Source organism: Lepidochelys olivacea (assembly GCF_965140295.1).
Source record: "Lepidochelys olivacea isolate rLepOli2 genome assembly, chromosome: 19".
NCBI classification, from domain to species: Eukaryota; Metazoa; Chordata; order Testudines; family Cheloniidae; genus Lepidochelys; species Lepidochelys olivacea.
This window is the reverse complement of record NC_140429.1, coordinates 7,259,725-7,272,377: the sequence shown is the minus strand read 5'-3', so window position 1 is coordinate 7,272,377 and position 12,653 is coordinate 7,259,725. Positions and strand designations below refer to the sequence as shown.

Below are 12,653 nucleotides of genomic sequence, written 5' to 3'. Positions count from 1 at the left end.
TATCTGTAACTGCATTCTTCTCTTTTTGACCTGCACACAACACAGGCTGGCAGCGGTGATACATACTGTAGACTACATCTACCAGAATTGAGAGGGTAGAGGATGACAAATATTCATGGTAAATAGGCCCAATGGCCTGTGATGGGTTTTTAGATGGGGTAAGATCCAAGTTACCCGGGAAAGAATTTTCTGTAGTATCCGGCTGATGAATCTTGCCCATATGCTCAGGGTTTAGCTGATCGCCATAGTTGGGGTCGGGAAGGAATTTTCCTCCAGGGCAGATTGGAAGGCCCTGGAGGTTTTTCGCCTTCCTCTGTAGCATGGGGCAGGGGTCACTTGCTGGAGGATTCTCTGCTCCTTGAGGTCTTCAAACTACAATTTGAGGACTTCAATAGCACAGATATAGGTGTGAGGTCTTTTTTAGGAGTGGTGGGTGAAATTCTGTGGCCTGCATTGTGCAGGAGGTCAGACTAGATGATCATAATGGTCCCTTCTGGCCTAAATATCTATGAATCTATGACCAGAAAGTCCAACCAGAGAACTCAACTCTGTGCAACTAACGAACATACCCTGTCATTTTCTCTCTTATATACATTTCAAACTCCCTATTAGGGAAGTGATTGTTCCAAGTGCTGTATGAAGAAATTAAAGATAAATTCCTTTTGAGCTTTGACCCTGTCTTGGCTGGAGCTTGTCTTCTGTGTGTTTTCATAGCTGACATCTCTGAGCGTTTTAATAGCTCTCTATTTCTATCAGTGTTGTGTGCCTTTAACGTGGTCCTATATTCTTTCCCTACTCCCACAAGACAACAACTCTAGTTTTACTGCTTTTGAGTGTAGCAGTTTCTTCTGCACTGTAGCCTGTGACCATCACCTTCATGCTTACTACCCTCCATGCTCCCCTTTCAGCAATGTGTATCTTCTGCAGCATGGAACAAAATCTGCCCTGATGGCAGAACATATCTTTCTTTTTATCCCAACCTGTTCAGGGCTGAGACCTTGTGGATTATTCTCTGATGTGATTCCTGAAAGAACATTTTTCTTGATATGCAGGAAAACTATGTGTGGCCTCCCCTTGTTGCTATTTGTAGTACACAAGCACCCCAGTCCATTTTGGGAGTCCTCTGCTAGGCACTGTACAAAGACAGGATGCCGCAGAGCACCCATCGTCTCTTGCTTTTGCAAATAATAGGTTTAGTGAGTAGGATGTATCAGTATTTTTCTTCACCTCCACCTTGTGCTTCCCTAATGTTTCTCATAGGGTTTGGATGAGTGTTTTCTTCACCTTTCAAAAGCAAGCTCACACATCTGAGTTTTGTGGTATCATTCCTGTACTTTGATAATCAGGTTCTTACTGATAACCTCTTTCCTTACCTTTCACCTGCCTTTGCTAAAGCCACTCTGTTTGCTTTGACAAGGTTTTTAGAATTGTTTTTTAGTAAATTGTTCCTGTTAAATGACTTCACCCCTGCAAGCTACTTATCCTGTGATCTTTTGAAAGGTGTGTTCGTATTTCATACAGATAATTTATTCAGCAGCAGGAGAAGAGAATATGCCCTATGTATAACACTAGGACCAGCATAGTCTAGGACAGTGCATTTTCCCTTTCGTTCAGTGTGGTGTGAGTTGTTCTCCAATGCAGCAGTCTCTCTCCTGCTAAGGAAAAGCAGCTCCACGGCTTGGGCTGCAGAAAGCATCAAGCTGCTTTTCCTTCTGAAATGTGCTGCGGGACTTAACAGTGGCATACCTCCTCCCCTCTCGCCTCAAAGCATCTGTGAAAGAATACAGCAAATCTCTTCCCCTGCACGGTATTCCGGGCTGATGAGAATGCAGTGTTCTCTGGCTTGTAGCATCTATACTTGGGGCTGGGGAATGTCGCATCTATTGTATTCCCTGCAAAAGAGCATCTGGCTTGGAATGCAAAACGAATCCCTGCCCTGCACCAAGCACATGGAGTGAGGAACAAAGCAGCTAGATATCACAGTGTGTGCTGAGGGGGCTGGATATGCAGAGATACCACCTGGCTCCTCTGCACACTGGGTGGGAGACCCATACTGGCTAATGGTGCCTATTAAGGAGGGAGATCAGAGTCCCTACGGTTCCCACCCTGCCCCTCCCCAAAGTGCCCCCCATCCTTGTGTTGCAATGGAATGTAAAGCCATCCCATTATTTTAGTCCCCTGCGCACCCCCAGCCCTGCTCCTTTTGGTTGCTTCCAGGGGTTGCTTAATAAGAGCTGTGGGCAATACCAAATGAGTTGGTGGGAGGGGGAGGGTAGAGGTTCGGGGGATGGAGTTCCCCTTCTGTTGCTATGGCAACTGTTGCCAAGTGGAAACCCCAAACACAGCAAACCCGGAACAGCACTGTGGTGGGGAGGCTGCCATTGGCTGGGCGGGCAGGGCTGCTGGGTGACATCATGGAAAGTGGGGACAGAACAAGGGAAGCTGCTGAGTGAAGCGGAGCCTCGAACAGGAGGGGGAACCCACAGTAGGTAAGAAAGAGATTCCCCCCCCCGCCCCAAAGCCCATGGGACTCTCCCATCCCCCTTGAGGGGTTCAGGGATGGCTGTCCCAATGGGAAGATATCAAGGGTCCAGTGATGTCCTCTCCCTATCCAGGTTTTTATAAGATTGCCCATCACCCTGATATCTGAATCCTCTCTCCATCCGCTGCCTAGGGTTCCCCAAGCGTTCTTGGCACCGGTACTGATTTCACCTGGCTCTAGGACTGCCAGCCAGGGTACCGGGCACTGTAGCCTATGGTGTGCAGTGCCCTGGTAGCTGCTGTGACATGTGGGTTACTCCCAAGCTCTGCATTGCTGATATTGGGAGCAGCCCCTGAGCTCTGCGCTAGATCGGAGTCTGAACCGCAGGGTAAGTGGGGGGCAGGGGTGTGTGATAACACCAGTGTGGTGGGGCAGGGGAAGGGGTTGTCTGAGCACCACTAGGTTGTGAGAGTGCATGCCACTGAATGGAAAACAGAGGAAGGGGTGGACCAGGAGGGGCTTAGAGTACCCTGAGTTTCATGCTGGTGCCATAGAACAGGAGCTGTTGAGCTTAGCTGATGTACCTGGAGGTGGGAAGCAGAGCTCTTGTGGGGTTAGAACAGGAGCTGTTGAGCTTAGCTGATGTACCTGGAGGTGGGAAGCAGAGCTCTCTTGTGGGGTTAGAACAGGCGCCGTTGAACAAGTAAATCTGAGATTTGAAATGACCCAGTCTCCATGAAACCCCCATAGTTAAATAGGTGGGTGGTGAACAATGTGGGTGCAGTGTAGCCCAATTCAAAAGTTCATATAGGCGAGCCTAGATTATTGGTCGCCAAAGTCTATGGTGCTATTATAGCTGAGGCCAGGAATCACTGGTGGGGAACCACTGCTCAAGAGAGGGCAGCCTGTCGTCCTATTGTTTCTGGGAGTTTTTTCTAGTTTTGTCCGGATGCTAATCCTGCAGGCCCGGGAGGCAGGATTGTGACGGGTCTCAAAATAATATTTGACGTCACGTTGCTTTGCCACAGAACAATTGCATCTGTTCACCTAGTATAAAAAATTAAGGGTGAAATTCACCTCCTAACTCCTATTGGACTTAAGTGGTTCTAAGGCCTAATGCTGGCCCACTGCACAGGGCTGAATTTCATCTGTGTTTATACCTATAGGTTAGGTTTATCTTTTCACCCTAACCCTTGAAAAAAAACCTTGGTTTTACAAAAAGAAAAGGAGGACTTGTGGAACCTTAGAGACTAACCAATTTATTTGAACATAAGCTTTCGTGAGCTACAGCTCACTTCATCGGATGCTGTAGCTCACGAAAGCTTATGCTCAAATAAATTGGTTAGTCTCTAAGGTGCCACAAGTCCTCCTTTTCTTTTTGCGAATACAGACTAACACGGCTGCTACTCTGAAACCTTGGTTTTACCCTGTTTTACAGTTACATTTCCATGGCACAGTTTAGTGTCGTTTTTATACCTTCAAGTAGGCTAGACATGAAACCAGGGGGATGACATCACCAGAGGAAGCGAGTTAGTTATGATCAAATGTAGCTAACTCTGGCTGTTTCTGCCAGACCTTCACTATATCAACACCTACAGCATGTATGTGATTGGGAAAAGGGTAGCTTGGGGTAGGAACAGTGACTGAAGCAGGCTGTCAGCCGAGTGGGGGTGGTGATTAAGTCTCCCCCATAACTTAGAAAATAAAAACTAGGGATTGGAAACGCTGGAAAACATAAACCTCAGTGGGAAAGTAGGTACACCACTTAAAACACCAGAACAGAGGCGTGCCAGTAAAATTATGGGCATCGGCTTACGCTTGTCTCATTAAGACTGTTTAAAAATCTTTCCCACGTATGTGGGAGCACAATACTCCATTGAAAGGCTGAAGAACTGAGAGCAACAAAGGTCCCAGAAGCTGTTGTATAACAGGTACCATGGAGAGACAAACCTTAGAAACACCTGAGAGAGAGAGAGGGAGCGGGTGGATTCTTAACAAGGAGGATAGCTATGCTTTTTGCTGGGTTGTAAAATTACCCCTAGCTTTCTGTAAACCATTTCCACAAGGGACACTGGTTCTATGCAGAGCTACCAGGGGAAGGCTCAGGGTTAGCCACTCTGCAGATTATTTTGTGGTAATTACATAAACAGCTAACACTGCTGCCCATGACTTCACTGAATAGTGTTGGGTCCAAGCCCCCAGCTTTAAAGGCCTTGCTGGGATTTTAGGAGCCGGCTTATTGCCGGAGAATTGTGCTATCACTCAGGTGGCTTGGATCGTCAGCTGGGTTTTATTTTTCTGACGTGGGAGGAAGGCACTCTGTCTGTACTGGCTTTTGAAACTGTGCTTAAGCACACATGAGGCATGGGTGATAGGTAGCCAAATGGGGATCTACCATTGCTGGGCTGTCCAGTGCAGACAGGCCCAAACAATGCCGGAAATACCATGCTCGGCTAAGTAAAAACCTAGCCTCTCAGGTGGTTTTTGAATCCTGTTCTCCTGTGGTTTGGGCCCCCCATGTGCTAGCTGGCCAAATGGTAATTACAGACATGTTACAAAGATTTCTGAATCATGCGTCAACTTGATTTCCAAAGACAGTTCAAAAACCAGTGGAGATGGGGCCTTAAACTGGCAGAAAGGAGGCTAACGCCCCCTTATCTCTGACTCTGAATTGTTCAGAGGCCTTTCCTATGACTTCTCTACACTAGAAAATTGATGGTAACGTGAATATACTACAGTTTGGTTCTTTGCGACCAAGTCAGGTTCTAACACATTTGGGGTGCTGTCATGTGGTAACATGTTCCTCAGCCATGTTACATTTCCTAGCATAGATGGACCCCAACACAGATGACCCCAAACTGTCTTCTGTGGCACAAATGGTTAGGCCTGGGATTTGTGGTGGATCTTTGCCCTGCAAGATAGGAGACAGGGAAGCAAGAAGCCCTGGTGGCTTAGACATAGAGAACCGATGCTTTGGCAACGTAACACACTCTTATCAAAGGGTGTGATCATGCACACAGCCACCTTTCTACAGCCTGTTCCACAGCCCTGTCTGCAGAGCAGAGGGCTGCAAACCCGCCAGCCACTGGAGAAAGCGAGAGCAAAGGGAAATCTTTCCTTCTCTATTAAAAGGGCAACGCATTATCCTTCAGAGAGTGGCTGCCTACTGCAGCTAGCTCAGCTGTTTGTCCCCAGAGAAATCTTGTCAGCAGAGCTTAAAGTGTGCCAGGGCTGGGCTCCGGCATCTCTAGGCTGGGCAGTTCATAGCCCTAGTACCTCTGGGCTTGCTGCGACAGGTATGAAAGTAAAAACATTTGCTTGAGTCCCGGCACCTCTTTCATTACAAATTAAGCCCTGCTGGTTGGTACTCCTAATCCTTCCCACTCCGCAGGCTCTGACATGTCATGGTTGTCGTGATTTTTATTAATTAATTTCTTCCTGTTCCTTTCTGTCAGTTCATTTGACCGTGACACAAGCAGGTGCTGTCACAGGCGTGTGTCAGGCTTATTTGCTTTCCCTCTTTACCTAGCAACTAAGTGCCAGAGGGAGGCGGATGAAAGGAAAGCTGGCAAAGAGGCGGGAGTCAGCTCTGGCTCCCAGTGCTGCTAGAATGAGCACACAATCCCTTACAACACATAACCTCGGGCGTTCCTTCTTTGCTGAGAGCCATGCATCCAGATGCCAGTGGCCATGCGAGCAGTCAGCCACTGGCTCTCTGCATTGTAACAAGAAAGCTGGTTAAAAAAATCTCCCACTGTTTCTGTTGTAAATTGGGGCCCGTGCCCTCTCAGCTTCCTAGGGAACCCTGGAAACGCTTGGTCCCACTCTGGAAAGCCCTGTTCCCCTTCTTTCCTTCTTCTGCTGTTGACTTATTTCATCTGGGGCTGAGTAAGAGGGGCTAGCAGGTTGTGAATGGACAGCCATGGCTACTTTGCCCAACCCTTCTATCCTAGCTCCCTTCCTTCTGGCTTTGCCTCCATACCCCTTGACTCTTCATAAACAGGATTTGCTGACTCCTGAGCTTGTTAAGACTATGCCTTTACTGTGCACCTTGTTCCAGTCACTTCCTGCACTAAGTACAGTGAGGGACGGGGCAGGATGCATGGAATGCATTGATTCATAGGGCCAAATTCACTGCAAGCATGAGTGGGTCCAAATCCATTGGCTGCTGTGGAGTTTGAGTCAGCTAATACCAGCAGGAAACAAATGCTACCTTCAAGGGCAGGGCCTTTTCTCCAAGTCTACAGCAGAGCTCAAGGCTGGAAGACAAGAGGACAGCAGCAGCATTCCCTGGTTACAAATAAACGTTCATTCTGAACAATAAATGGCAGTGACTTACCAGCACAAACCTTCTGCTAGCTCCAAGCACCAAACATCTTAAGCCCGGGCCTTGGCACCAGTATGCAAAGCTTTGGTGGCAGGAGGCCAGCGGGACTGTTCTTTTTGACAGGCGACTGAAATTAAAAATCTCTTTTTCTTTGCAGCATTAGTGTCTCTAGGCACTTTGGTGTCTTGCTCGGTTCCACAACAGAGAGGGTTACAGAGGGCCATGGTAAACCTGCTTCCCTTCCTCCTGAGCGCCTCTCTCATTCATACATGCTTTCCCAACCACCCCTTGCACACCAGATGTAGGAACAAATACTGAGGTTTGGCAGGGCTTATGAATTTTGTCCTGCTAGATGTTAAAGAGACACTCTCTGTTCTTGGCTGGGGGATAGGATTCTTCTCTGTGTCCAGTGCCAGATTTCCCAGCTGCTGCCATGTTCTGTTTCTGGTCATGGTCACATGTGAAGAGTCCCCTTCCTAGATGGATCTGGAGGCACCACTGTTTCCTCAGGAATGAGAGCTATGTAAATCCCAGTATGACTCTGGAGCTGGGAGAGAGGGGGCGAACGCTGCTGGAAGCACTGGAGCAGGAGTAAGGGCTGTTTAAATCCCAGTGTAACTCTGAAGTCAACCCAGAGCCACACATTTCAGCAGCAATTGCAGCAGTCACAGGGGCTGCTGTCAGATTTCTTTCCTAATGTGCCTGACTGGAGCCTCGCAAGCAGGGGAGCTCCATGCGCGAAAGAGGCCATTTAAAGTGCCGTGGTCCCTCTTTAAAACTGCTAGCAGTTACCCCTGAGCATCATCTGAGATGCTGCCACAGTACTTACAACGGAGGATAGGTGCCGTATCTCGGAGACCACTGCATGATACCCAGCAACTCTTGCTATTTTGTACCAGTCTATAGCACTCTGTGGAGATAGCATCACAGCCCAGAGCAGAGAAAGAGAGAGACCACATCTCAGTAGATCTGATCTAACCACACCTGACTGTTCCATTAGGCTCTGGGAACCTGATTGCCAGAAAGATACTACCAAACAGCAATGAATTCAGAGAGGAGCAACAAAAATGACTAGTGTGTGGAAGGGACTACTTTATGGGGGAAGATGCAGGGCCTGCTCCCACTGAATGCAATGGTAAATCTCCCACTGACTTCAGTGGATGCAGGTAATTCAGTCCAATCGGAGCTAAATTTGCCTAGTTTGATTAAGCAGTGACTATGGGGAATACATACCAGTGTATGAGGTAAACAGCAAGGCAGGAAAGAGGGTTTTTAGGCCTGGCCTACACTAGAAAATTAGGTCAGTTTAACTGGGTCATGGGGTGTGAAAACTCCATGCCCCTTAGCAATGTAGTTAAGCCGATCTAACTCCCAGTGTAGATAACGCTACGGAAGAATTCTTTTGTTGATCTAGCTACTGCCTCGCAGGTGGGTGGATTAACTATGCCAATGGGAAGACCCTCCTATCGGAATAGGTAGTGTCTACACTGAAGTGACACAGTGGCACAGCTTTCCCACTGTCGCGTTTTAAGTGTAGACAAGTCCTTAAGAGTGCCACAAGCTGGTATAACCAATCAGGGTTGCTGGTGCAACCGAGCAGACCCTATTCATCTTCCCATGATAGCTCAGGAGCTAAGGATGATGCTAAGCACTCTGCTTCCCCCACCCACGACCTACTAAGTGTTGCAGCAGGTTGCCAGCATAGGATAGTTTGCAGTGTTGTTGTCGTGTTGGTTCCAGGATATGAGAGAAGGTGGGTGAGGTCTGAAGAGCTCCGTGCAGCTGGAAAGCCTGTCTCTTTCACCAACAAAAGTTGATCCGACAAAAGATATCATCTCACGCACCTTGTCTCTCTCAGTAGAGGATAGGGCAGCTGGCTACCTATAGGGACAGCTAACAAGGGATTCTAATGGACTCCATGTAGTGGGGAGCCCAAGTGTGGTTGCTTCATGACAATATGATGGGGTGAGATTACATGTTAAACAGGAGGACCCTGATCAAAACAAGTTTCAAAGGGAAAAAGCTCCATGCATTTTCCACCTGGCTCATACCCCTAGAAAATTAAATATATTTTTTCTTATTTGGGGGCCAAGAAATATGTGGTGGAAACTCCATCCCCAGCCTCCTACTCCCTCTGCCTGTCAGATTGGAGGTGTGGCTCTTCAGTTCCAGGAACACTGTTCTTTCCCCTTGTCACAGCTGTTTCTGGTTAAGAAAATGGGAACATTCCCCCAGCAGATTCTCAGCCAAAGCTGCCCTTTCATTTCCAGAACTCGTCACGTCAGCCACTCCTTCCTCTCCCCTTGCCAGCATAGCTGCAAGCACGCTCCTGCCTTCAGGGACATCATTTGCCCTTGCTGAGTTTCATTTATTTCCTGTTTCATTACTTACAAGACATGGCTAATGAAAGAGGCCTGCGGAATCTGGTCTGCAAGGAGGATGTTTATTCCTTGGCTCTGGACCAGTAACATTCTTGAGCCGACTTGCTTCCCAAAGCAAAGAGAATTAAACTCATGAATACTGGCAGTGGTCTGGTGGCCAGCCCTGCAGCAGGGTTTTGGGCCCCAAGCCAGAGGGCTGTAATCAGGCCCGGCTTCTACCCATATTGAGGGCCTTTGCTGTCAGGTACAGCTCTTCTTTCCCAAAGCGTGTGAGGACACATCCACCCTAACAGAAGGAATGTGGGCACCATCATTGTGGCATATGTTGGGAAGCTTACTACTCGTTGCAGCTAATGCTAGATAGACAGAGCAGGAGTAAGTACATGCACTGCATACCATGAAACACTAGAGGGAGCATAGGAAAGAAGGCAGGAGGAGGAATGGTAATTACACTGTGGAACGCATTGACACAGGAAGTCACTGATGCCAATAATTTAGCAAGATTCAAAAAGTGATCAGACATTTATATGGATAACAAGAATATCCAGAATTATCATAAGGAATATTAAACAAGAGATATTAAACCTCAGGCTTCAGGGCTTAAGGCAATCTCGAATAGTTAGAGATCACTTTGAGACCTAATGTGGGAGGCAGATTACCCCACTTTTGCTGCTGTGGGATTCTTACACCTTCTTCTGAGGCATCTGGTGCTGGCCACTGCCAGAGATGGGATACTGGTCTAGATTAACTTTAGGATTTGCCAGACTGGATCAGAACCATATTCCAATGGAAAGACCAAATGGTGGAGTTATATTTTCAGAGAGTTTGCTTGACTGAGAAATCCAGTTTAATGACTACTTGAGCCAAAATAAACACGTCCCTACCCCAAAACAGCTGGAAAAGGTAGTGTTAGGGGAGGTGGCCCTTGAAATCCAGTGTTGGCTGTAAGAAAAGTAAAGCTAAATCCCATCTGGTGGTAGTATTTTTGCTGGCTTGCTGATGGCTTTGGTGGTGGCAGTGAGTGGGTAAGGGTTTGGGTGGCAGATGAGCCAATTAAGAGAGTGTTTCCTACCAGTAAAAAGCATCAATCCAAATGTAATACTGGATACCCCCATCCACTCTCTATTTTGCTTTCAGGATGAGAATAGTTATGGTGTTAGTAATGCAGGAAGCTGAAAAATCCCAGCTTGATTCTCACACACTAGGCTGAATTCTCAGCAGTAACTCTTGTTTTGACCTTTAACTAGAGCATTCTAGGTACCAGAGCCCTCAGGGGTACTGCATTGTCAGTACGTCATTTTTACCATGTTCCTTTTCTGACCATAACCACACTTGGGGGGAAAAAATCTATCCATACCTTTTGAGTCAGGGCACAGGGAAAATTTCAGCCAGCATAGTGTAGTTAAATGAATGGCAGGTAAATTCAGGAGGAAATGCTATTTCACATAGGGAGGCGTTAACCTTTGGAATCTTCTGCTGCAGTTTGTTGAGTCAAATACCATGGGTGAATTTGAAGAAAGTCCTGATGGTTTTATGACCTTTAATAACATCTTTAGTTACATGCTGAAGGACATGAGCTCATTCCTTAGAGATCAGGAAGGAATTCTCCAATGCCTTTCACCCATCCTCCCACCATGGACAGGACGGCACAATGGCCTGGCTTTATTTTGAAGGGTGGGGATAGGGTGACCAGATGTCCCGTTTTTAAAGGGACAGTCCCGTTTTTTGGGACTTTTTCTTATATAGGTGCCCCACCCCCTGTCCTGTTTTTTCACAGTTGCTATCTGGAAACCCTCAGTGGGGAGATCAGTTTCCTCTGACGCATCAGGTATAGAGTATTGTCTGAAGCAAAACAGAGGATGAGATTGATCAGTATGGCAAATACTCTCTTTCCTAGTGATTAGCTCTGTCAGCACTTCCCAGCTCACTCCATCCCTATGGATACAAGAATGCTCTGTTTGTTATGCAACTCCTGTGAATGTTCTATTTCTTCAAGCTGTTGCTGAGTTTTGAAAACAAGAGACAGAGCAGGACAGGTGTGTGAGCTAGGGAGAAAGAGACCCAATTTCCCCTCTCCCTCCAGAGCACAGCAAACTTTGCAGGGCTGTGTTTCTCAGGGTGCTATTCCTGGGAGGCCAGTCATAGACCTGTGATGGGGTTTAGCCTTAACTCTGGTCTCCTCACCACAGATGGCTTTGAAGAGACACAATCAGGTTCAAATCCCCTGTCTATTTTGCTCTCCATCGTGTGAGACAGTGACCTTTTGCGTGCAGACTGCAGAGGATGTGTCTTGATCTTTTCCACCATGGGAGAGTATCACCTTGAGGCAAACCCTCGAAGTCACTTCCCTATGGTTGTTTGCGATGAGGACGCTTGCGGGGAGAGGCACTTTGGGTTGGGTGTCTTGTTCTTTCCTCCCTGCTTCCTGTTTCTTGCAAGCCTCTGGTTGTCATGCCTTCTCTTCCTTGATGTGAACTGCTGCTTTGTGGACATGAGTCTGATGCACAGGAGACCCAAAGCTCTTTCTGCAGCAAGGTGGCTCTGGAGAAGGGGCCATGCTGGGAACTTTCCCGTGTAAGGTTCCTGTTAGCTAGCCCCATGAGGCCTCCTTTCATCAGCCTGTTCAGCTGGCTCTTTGACAGGCAAGGGGATGGATTGTGCAGAGCCAGCCACAGTGCTGCAATACAGAGACCCACAACTGCAGCGCCTGCTCCGCTAAACAGCAAAATAGGTCGTGCATCACCAAATGAAAACGGACAGATGGTGCCTGCTAATACAGGTTAGTTTAGAGGCCTGCAGGATTAACCCTTTTGCTGCCACATCTCCAGAAGAGAGCGAATGGAAAGGAAGGTGTTGGATTAGGGCCCAGATGTATGGCTACTCCTGGCCCTGCCTGTGTTTTGTAGCATTAATTAATCTGAAAGGCTGTAAACGATGCCCTGATCTGTAGTCAGGATGCTCTGAACACTAAGCTTGGAGAAGTGAGAGACTGACTGGGATTCTCTTTGGGTCTTGGTTGGAGCTAACCTGTCCCCAGTCAATTCTGATCCACCCTCGGGGGCAATGCAGTCAGCCACTCAGCTGTCCCTGCACCCCCAGAAGAAGCACAGAGTGCTCTGCTCTGTGCCTATTGATAATTTGCCTGCTGAACCCACAGTTTCCTGTGCCAGATTGGGTACTGTGATAGTCTCTCATTTAGCCTTTTGAACTCTCAAGCACTCACACGTCTCTGTGAGCAAGACAGAGAGCTGAGGCAGAAGCCTTCAGTCTTTGTAACTGATTCTCCCTGACACACTGCTCTCCTTTCCTGGAAATCAGGCCATTGCCTTGCTATGTTCTCATCAGCGAAGGCAATCCTTGTGTTTCCGCTGGAGCCTGTCACCACCTGCTCATTGTGGGCACAGCAAGCCCTTGCAGGCTATAGGGCTGTTGATTCTTTGTTGGCCTCCCCTCATCATGTGGG

The 12,653-nt window shown here is 47.7% G+C and overlaps 1 protein-coding gene across 1 annotated transcript in view; it reads left to right on the top strand.

The window, feature by feature from the left end:
• Positions 1-2,419: 2,419 nt before the first annotated feature.
• Positions 2,420-12,653, top strand: part of RNF19B (ring finger protein 19B) — a 33,027-nt gene continuing 22,793 nt past the window's right edge. The window contains exon 1 of the mRNA XM_084609732.1: positions 2,420-2,489. The gene's annotated coding sequence lies outside the window, so the exon portion shown is untranslated. The remainder of the gene's footprint in view (positions 2,490-12,653) is intronic.